Genomic DNA, 10162 nt, shown 5'->3' with positions numbered 1-10162 from the left:
TATTCGTCACAGTCACCTTAATTACACTGGAATCCCCGCGCTCGACGCGCATTTTTTTTTTTAGACTGCAACTTTCTTTGTGAATATTCCCTGATTTTCCTGACCGTAGCTGCTGCTGCTGCCTTGCTGAATAGCTCACACTTAAAAAAAAAACATAAAAAAGTTGAGTTACGTGCCCGATGGTGTGATTGAACCTTCTTTCCCCGCACAGCAGCCCGATGCTCTCACCAGTAGGGCATACAACCATACAGTCGCGATCCTTTTGAGTGAGAACACTGAAGCGCGTAGGTATCCGTACTACCAGCGCAGTTTAGCAGCAGCGTCGAGAAGCAGCACGCATGCGCAGTGTTAACATCGAGCTGTCGGGAGTGAGAAGCGTTCAGGCGTACGTTCCTATGACAAGATGATTTGCCTCATCCCAGAAAAGGCTTTTACGGTAAGCCTGGACCTCAACCTGTCGTGTGAGAAGCGTTCAAGCGGATGTCCCCATGTCAACATAATTGCCCTCTTCTCCGAAACGGCGTCACCCCTTTTATTCCCCGAGCTGGCACAAAGGGATGGACGAAGAGACGACAAACCGAAGGGCGGGAGGCCGTCAACGACAGAGCCTGACGAATGCACTAATGCTTTCACAAGCTCCCCCGGGAAGTCCCCGGGAAGTCGTCGGCAACCACAAGACCGCAAGGGGTAATTACGGCCGTCTTAGCCCCCTTATGATCGACCTGTCAAGTCTGAGAAGCATTCAAGCGGGCGTCCCCATGTCAATAGAATTGCCCTCTCCTACGAAACGGCGTCAACACTTTTTTCCCGAGCTGACACAAAAGGATGGGGGAAGATAAGGCAAACCGAAGGACAAGAGCTCAACGGCAGAAGCTGACGAAAGCACTAATACTTTCACACGCTCCTGGAGAAGACGTCAACGATCACAAGACTGCCAGCGGTTATTTGGATTATGCGAACGAAAACTCACAGTTTTTCCACACTGCAGGAAACGCCTTTCTCTGGTGCTGTGACAGATTGAGGATTTTATGTTTTTACTGGCTTCCTTAAGAGCTCGTCACAAGTCTGCGCAGCAACTGTATGTTGCAGCGATCAACCAAACCGGCATGTGTCGCCGAGCTTATTAGTCTTTGGACGTCATAATTACAAGCAACATGCGTCGAAACGCAATGAACTCGTTCACCCGAGGACGAAATACAAATGACATATCCATATATGCGGAAAGTCTGCATTTGGTATGCAGCTACTGTGAGAGCATTACGACAACCGCACAATGGCGATAGAAGGTGCAGCGCAGCGGAATACTTTAAATTTTATTTGGCTTGAAAAATGGTACCGCCACCGTGCGAGTTTTACAGAAGCTAGAACAGTTATTAGTCGCACACGTGGCGCTTATTCGGCCGACTTCCTTACTGTGTCCTGAAGCGGCTGGAACAAAAATAAACCATCGTTCATATAGAGAATTCGCCTACTTATTTTTCCTGCAGTCCTTATCACAAAGCACAAATTATTTAGTGCGACTGCGTCAAACTGAATTAAAGCGCTTACGTCGCCAGTGAAATAGTTGCAAACACACTTAACGGCATTGCTTGTTTATTTTAAATATAGGACAAGAACCATAGGCGCCGACTAGGGGAGGGGAAGGGAGGGGGCGGGGCTTAGCCCCGCCCCCGGGCAATGCCGAAGCCCCCTTTCAACCCCCCCCCCCCCCCCCCCCCGCAAACACAGCTAACGTGCCGTTACCAGAGCTGCGTGACCCACATCATACGAAGATCCTTTTGACTTGCGTCGACCTTTTCACTTGAAACTTTACTGGGGCTGACAGCTTACTGCATCATTGTTGGCGCGGACGTGCATGGCTTTTAATTCATAATTTCGCTTTATTTCTGCAAATCCTGACAATAGGAAAACCCGCGAATTAGGAGCACAAGCGGTGGCTGCCTCATCCGTATTTTCTCACTTCAACATTGTTTTAGATGTCCACTGTAAGTACGATGAACATACACAATATATTTAAATATACACACAGGACAAAGTTTATTATATTTTTGAAAGAGATCCACGTAGCCAATTAAAAATTATTTCTAAAGGTATGGATAGCCTATGCCTAGAGAATGAATATGTTGCGGTACGTTCACCACGCTTCAAATTGGGTTGCGTGCTTTCTTGACCATGAAAAAAACCTATAGACTTCAGTTACCCCTTCGGCCGAGTCCTTTATCAATGGCATGTGGAATGCACGTGAATGTTGTGTGTCTCAGTATTGCTTCTCTTTCCAGTAAGCAGTGCTAACGACTCAGGAAAAAAACATTTCTAATAATTTACAACATTTAGTGGGGATAGGAACATCGTCAGTTGCATGCAAAGGTCATAAATATACGCAGGGTGTCCAAATTAACTAATATACACCAAGATTAAAAAAAAAAGAGAGAAATGCGTTACTCGAAGAAAACCTAGTGCATATTGTTTAGAGTACAGTGTAGTAGCTGCCAGTAACTTTTTACTGATATTTAATTAGGCAATTGTAATTAATTATCTAACTCGAGACGTATTATCCTAATTATCAAAGCGTCAATGAGGCATTTGAAGGCACAGCCAAGGGACATGTAACTGCGATATTTTCAGCGACGTACTAATTGCGTACAAATTTTTTTCCGACTGATAAACCCCGCGAAATATGGAGAATACTACGTGGCTGCGTTCCCACCCGGATCATAAAGCACCGCCCTCGAACAGGCTCCATCTGAGTTATACAGAATGAAATAAAGGAAATAAAGAAAAACATCGAGATCGAGCTTGTGCGTTATCTGCCGCACCCCGGCCGAAGTAACACGTCGCGTTTGGTGTTAGTTGGAAACAAGCTGCGATAGCTGTTGTCTTAGCGTAGAGAAAGTGCACAATTTTTTTCTTTTCTTTGCCACAGAGCTTATCACAACAAAAGCGAATTGACAACATCAGTGCAAAGGGTTCAAGGTGCGTTGTGTTTCGTCCCAGTCGCCATGTCTTTCTCTAACGATCAGAAGGTAAACATGATCCTTGCCTTGGGATCTGCAAATAATAATAATAATAATATCTGGGGTTTTACGTGCCAAAACCACTTTCTGATTATGAGGCACGCCGTAGTGGGGGACTCCGGAAATTTTGACCACCTGGGGTTCTTTAACGTGCACCTAAATCTAAGTACACGGGTGTTTTCGCATTTCGCCCCCATCGAAATGCGGCCGCCGTGGCCGGGATTCGATCCCGCGACCTCGTGCTCAGCAGCCTAACACCATAGCCACTGAGCTACCACGGCGGGTGATCTGCAAATGGAAACAATAGGAAGGCTGCAAATATATATATATATATATATATATATATATATATATATATATATATCAGTTATGGAAGTGTGGCGGTAGACCAAACGCATCGACTATCATAAAAAATTATGAAAACCTGAGACAAACCGGCAGCTTTAAGAAACAATGGCGGAGGACTCCATCTTTGAGTCCTAGCGTAGCACGCGTGGCCTCATGGCCATGCGTGGTCATGAGTACTTATTTATTTATTTCACGTATTTTCAAGGCCCGAAGGTGTTACAGAAAGGAGTGGAGTCCAAAACAAAAAAAAAGTAATGCAGTAAAAAATACAAACAAAAAGTATTAACAAAAAATATCAACAAAAGGCATTCTGAAAAGCGGTCTTGAAGTTGGTATAGTCGGTGATGAGTGCGATTGATGCGGGAAGGCGATTCCAGTCCTTGCTTGTCCTAGGGATGAATGAGTCACTGTACCGGTTTTTACGGCACAATGGCACCTCGACTTTAAAGGTGTGGTCAGTGCGGGCCGAAATATAAGACAGAGGGGCAAGAAGGGTTTCTCTTAAAAGGGGGGTTCAAATGAAAAATTTTATGAAAAGGGGAGAGGCAGGAACATTTGCGGCGTGACGAAAGGTCAGGCAGGTTAAGAGTTCGCTTCATTGAAGAGATATTTGCATAGCGAGAATAATTAGATAAGACAAAGCGTGCACCGCGGTTTTGAATACTTTCTAGAGTAGAAACTAATAAACACTGAGTCGGATCCCAAATGGCTGAAGCATACTCCAATTTGGAGCGAAACTAAAGTTTTGTAAAGAGTTAGCTTCAGGAAAGAAGCGGCAGAGCTAAAATTACGGCGCAAGTAACCAAACATGCGATTGTCGTTTTTAGTAACATAGTCAATATGCGAGTGCCAAGAAAGGTTATTGGATATTTGAAGGCCGAGATACCTGTAAGAGGTAACTGACGTCATAGGTGCACCATTAATACAGTATGTGTGCGTGGCAGTGTTACGAGATATACGCATGGCCTTGCATTTACTTGAATTTAGTTGCATGCACCAATTAGAACACCATTCAATTACGCGGTTAAGGTCGTCCTGCAGCTCTTGGGAATCGGCAGGATTAGTAATATTACGGTAAAGAACACAGTCATCCGCGAAAGGCTTTATGGAAGAAGAAAGAACGCAGTTCGGAAGATCGGTAATATACATTATAAAGAGAAGTGGACCCAGGACTGAGCCTTGAGGAACACCTACTGGTACATTAGAAAACCGAGAGTTACAGTTATTAGTGTTTACAAATTGCGTCCGGTTAGAAAGGAAATTTTTTATCCACTCGAGTAGATTTATGTCCAAGTTCAGTCAGCTTAAGCAGAAGTAAATCACGGGTCACAGAGTCAAAGGCTTTGGCAAAATCAAGAAATACGCAGTCAATGTCGGTACCTAGATCAGAAATTGCAAAGAGATCGTTAGTAAATGATAAGAGCTGTGTTTCACAGGAAAAGAACTTACGGAAACCATGTTGACAAGGGTTGAAAAAGGAGTTTGATTCCAAAAACTCAGCCAAATGTGAATATACTATATGCTCGAGAATTTTGCATGAAATGCTTGTTAGTGAGATAGGCCTGTAATTGCTGGGTAAGTGTGTGCTACCTGATTTGTGAACTAGAATCACGTTTCTCACGCACCATTCGTTTTTAAGAACAGACTGATGCGTATGACCTACTGCGCATGGCCTGCGCATTACTGCGCATGGCCGCACGCATCCTAGCACGCATGGCCTCAAACCCTCATGCTAGCATGCGGGACGTGGCCGCCCAGATACCAATTTCCGAGTCATCAGTTTGGAGGAATCGAAACGACGGCCTTTCACCCGTACCACCTTAACCAGCACCAATGCTTGGAAGATAGGGACCTGTAGAATCGTCTAGATTTCTCGAATTGGGTCCTCGCAAAGGGGGATGGGTCACCGGACTTTTTGAGCAACATCATGTGCACAGATGAAGCCAATTTCCGCAAGAACGCCTAGGTAAATTTGCATAATGCACACTATTGGAGGAACCCCAATCTACATTGGGCAAAGCGCAGTGGGCGCCAGTACCAGTGGTCGCTCAATGTGTGGTTCGGAATTTACGCCATTGCTATATATCATCGGTCCCACCTTCTTCGATCACACACTGAACTGGACAGCGTTACGTGAACGAAATCCTTGAAGGAAGGTGGATGATCGAGTTTCTCAGCGAAGTCCAACTGTCACGTCTTCCACTTCTGTGGTATCAGCAAGATGGGGCACCCGCGCACAGCAGCAGCCGAGCACGAAACTGGCTGGATGCGACTCTTCATGCGCAATAGATTGGAAGGCACGGGCCTGTAAATTGAGCGGTTAGGTCACCTGACCTCTCTCCAATCGATTTCTTTTTTTTTTTCTGGTTATGTGAAAGATCGTGTTTACATGATCCAGACGACGTCAGGTGAGCTTAGGGTAAGGATAACGGATGTCTGCCATAGAATTCTGGCGCCGGTCATCAAGAAAGCCACTGAAGATGTGATAAAACGGACACAGTATTGCGTAGCTGCAAAAGGAGACCTATTCGAACACGTCCTCTAGGCTGGTGTTCAACGGAGCTTACGAATTCATAGATAATAAGGGAATTTTCTTTCTTTCTTTTTTCTACTTTTTTTTCTTTTTGTGCAGACAACCTGATTGCCAATTCGGCTCATTTAAAAGTGGTGTATTTACTTTCTTGAACGCATCGGTTTTGCCTTTTCTCTACACGTTGGTCGCTTCCCGGTCTGTTTATTTCGCTTTTATGTTTTGACACGAACCTGTTTTTGTAGCACGTATACACTTTCATGAAAAAAACAACGCTCATTTTCATTTGGCTTTGGTCCGAAGCCAGTTTCTGGCGCGAAATATAGCTTCGCGCGCACTCTCGATGCGGTGCGAGCAAATCCCGGACTTTGAACTATTCTATACATGCCTATTACATTGCTTTTCGCATTTCGTGCGTGTTCAGAGCGGCGCTTCGGCCGCGTTATCAAGGAGCTTTTGTTATCAGTGTGATCAGTCGGCCTTGAGAGACGGATAATAAGTGTGACGTAGAAATCAGAAGAAGGAACAGCTGCGAAGCCACGAAACCTGCTGTTGGTGCTCCTTCCATGCCCTTATCAAGTTGTTGGGCTGTCTCTTCGGGTTAGCGACAGGCAATGCAGTCGCTTTCAATCAGTTGCCTGCGAAAGCACTAAAGGAGGTCTGGTTCCATCTCACCCGGGAGCGGCATCACTTGAGCGACAAAAAGTTTCTCCAAGTGTGGGCTCGTCCTGCCGTGATTTTGATGAGTCAGGTGGAAAGCTCTCCCTTAAGTTATGATGCGTGCTCCTAACGTCGCTCGACTTGGCTGTGTGTGCCAGTCGATCCACGTGGTTTTGTTTGGCTCAGTGGAACCCAGTGCCGGAGCCGGTCGTGGCGCACCCCCGTGTGGTCGCGCTGCTCCGCGGATGGCTTTGGTGGTCTCCATGGTTGTATGCCTTGACCTCTTTTGTGTTAAGGCAATCCGAGGGTCTGTCATGCTCGTGTCCTGTAAGACCAACAGGGCTGTTTGTGCGTTGAGTGTAGTAGCCCAGTCGCGCTGCACCACAGCAGGCCCCTTGTCCGGGAAGGACCGTTATCCCGGACCAAAGCCCTCCGCCCAGTCAACCCGGGTAGAGGGGGAGTGCCGGGGTCAATGTACCGAATAATGTGGGGTTGATGAGTACATGTAAGCTCTGGGACTTGGCACCTCCCGGTGCCAAGTCCTCTTTTCATCTGAATATGGCACCAATGAAGTGAATACAACATTTTCTACTTTTTCTCATCATCAGGATGCCCGGCTTCGTCGTCGTTTCCTGATTCTTGCAGTGACGACCCACCTCACCCGGTCGAGATCGTATCAGCAGTGCGTCTGGCGTGCGAGAATTTTACCTTCGCGCGCAGTGCGTCACGCAAGCATGCGCGTGTCGTCTGCTACACGCGTGCCGCAACAAGGGAGCCGTAGGCTTCAAGATCGGTAACAATGTTGAACTTTCAATTACGTTCCACACGATGTATCAGTAAACTTGAAACGATGCTATCATGTGCCGACGTTCTGAATATCATTGTTGATCAGTAGCTAATCTATTGCCAGGCATGCGTATTATACTTGTGGTATATATATTTGTTCACCATTATATATTTGTACATTATATATATTTCTTCACAGTATATATATTGTTCAGTCAGCGCAGCTGTTGAACCTCAGCATGGCCCGTGTTCCTAAAGAGAGAGGCGAGATAGAGTCCAACTTGCTCTCAAGGGATATTCTCTGCGCTCTATCAGTGCCCTGGGGCAGAGGCCGCTAAAGACTGTCACTAGGATTATCCAAGCGTTGAGCAACGGAAGTCGCATTTTTGACGCCCCACATAGGCGTCGACCAAGGGCAACGACGGATGAGGAGGACGCGCTTGTGGTAGCTGCAGTCGTGGAGAATCCGTTTGAGTCTGCGATGGAAGTGCGGGAGCTGCTGCACGTGGACGCTTCTGTTGTTAGCATACGGCGACGCCTCATCAGTGCTGGTCCGCAAAGTTCTGTGGTTACTCAAAAGCTCGTCCTCACTGCTTCGAACGAGGCGTTACGACTGCAATTTGCCGAAGCTCACGCCTCGTGGACTTCCGATAACTTGGGTCGAGTATTCTTCTCGGACGAGTGAACGTTTTTAACACGTCAAAACCAACGCGTGCGAGTGCGGCGAGAAAGAGGGACATGCTAACAACTTTTTCTGAACAGACTTTATTTTGTGTAAAGGACTGAATTTAAAAGGATTTCTAGGCAGTTACGAGCCAGCCAATGTGTAGGAAGTCGCCGCGAACGGACGCACTTACGTGGACACGTGGGGCGCGGTGTCAATGCGTGGTCTCGGGCCTCTACACCGCATGGAGGGCGCTCTTAATTCGCAGAGCTGCTGTAGCGAAATGTTGGACGACGTGCTCTTCTTTCACACCCACACCGCTTTCCCAAATGCTGATTTTGTGTTCCCGCATGACCGTGCGTGGGTGCACACTGCGACGGCTGAGAAAGAGCACCTAAAAACTCGTAGGGTCCACCTGCTCCCCTGACAGGCCACTGGCGCTGACATGAACACCTGCGAAAATGTGTGAGGGCGCATAAAAGCAGCCACGTCGCGACACCATATTTGTTCGGCGACTGTGGAGAGCTGTGGGTATTTGTTTGCCAAGAGTTGGAGCATCTTAGAGCAAATAACTATGTGTGGTGTTGGGCTGCTGAGCACAAGGCCGCGGGATCGAATCCCGTCCACGGCGGCCACATTTCGATGGGGGCGAAATGCGAAAACACCCGTGGGGCTTAGATTTAGGTGCACGTTAAAGAACCCCAGGTGGTCGAAATTTCCGGAGTCCTCCACTACGGCGAGCCTCATAATCAGAAAGTGGTTTTGGCACGTAAAACCCCATAATTAAATTTTTTTTCAAATAACTATGTGCCTGTCGTGTACTGTTCGCTACCGTCTACAATGACAGCATCGGTTGCTGCAAAAGGGGATATGACAAGATATTTACGAAAATCAAACAGCGAATCATTGCAATTTACAGCTGCTACTTCTCTAAGTGGTTCAATATATTCGATCAGTTGTTTCAATCAATATTTTCGGTGTTTCAATCAAAAGTACATAAAAAAGGTTCGACGTTTGTATTTCTTAGCCTGTTTTCTGCATTGTGTCACTAAAAGAGCCCGGGCGAAAATAACAAACAAGAAACCTAGGTAACTATTTCCAAGTATCTAAGGTAACTATAAGCACGAGGAACACGCCGTTTGAACTGGAAGCATCCCAATTTTGTTTTGTCATAATGCAGTCACCACCAAGGACAAAAAAAAGACCTCTAGCAGACGACAAGCGAGCGCTCCGATTACGTGATGCGCGCAAAGGGAAGCTACTGTCGCCGCGCATGCGCACACATGTTGTGAGGCGCTGCTTAACCTGGCTTAACCGCGCTGGCAATACAGAAAGCCACGCGCTGCCGTGCTCACGCTCAAAAAGATCGCCCCCGTACGTACACTTCAATGGTGCCTACGGCCACCAGCTCTTCGAGATGACCGCCGCGTGTGTGTCACATTGCGTATAGCACGGGTGCGCGAGGGCACATGCGCGCGCGCCAGTTTGCTCTTCAAATGAAGAAGCAGGAACGAAGTGGGCGCATTGTACAGCGTTTGACGGACAGCTACGCGACAGCTTCGCTTCACACACATTCCAAGAAGCGCGTTGTATCTGAATCTTTCTTTTTTTCGATTGCTTAATTAATGAGCAGCAATATCGAATGTTCCACGAAAACCAGGCTCATTAATACCGGACCACGATCAGCCGTGTCAAGGCTTCCGTAGCTCGCACGGTCATATCTTAGGTTTAGTCGACATCATATTGAAGTACGTGGGTATGCGCGCGCATTCCTACATCTTCGGAGCGGTCGCGCGTGATTAGTATTACGTGACGATTAACGAGCCCGCTCGGGGAGGATTGCGTGGAGAGGGCACTTAACACCGCCCCCGCCTCCTTTCGCGCGCCCTTTCCCTCCTTACCTTCTTTAGTTAACTGGGGAGACTCCCTCTCCACACGGAGCACTCGGGGTAAACCAGAGTTTCTCACTATATTACCTAGAGGGAAATCTGGCTTCGGACTGGCATCATTCTCGGAGAGCCCGGACACCTTGAAGACGCGCCTGGCAAGCACCGTTCCGTCTGTCACAATGATTCATTTTTTTACTAAAACAGCACGTAAAAAGCTGTTTTAGCTTTATTATTACGCAAGAACATGTTTTGCTTAACTATGAGAACTTGT

The sequence above is a fragment of the Dermacentor andersoni genome, chromosome 1 (assembly GCF_023375885.2).
Source record: "Dermacentor andersoni chromosome 1, qqDerAnde1_hic_scaffold, whole genome shotgun sequence".
NCBI lineage: Eukaryota > Metazoa > Arthropoda > Arachnida > Ixodida > Ixodidae > Dermacentor > Dermacentor andersoni.
The sequence above is the reverse complement of the archived record's forward strand: the minus strand, read 5'-3'. Positions refer to the sequence as shown.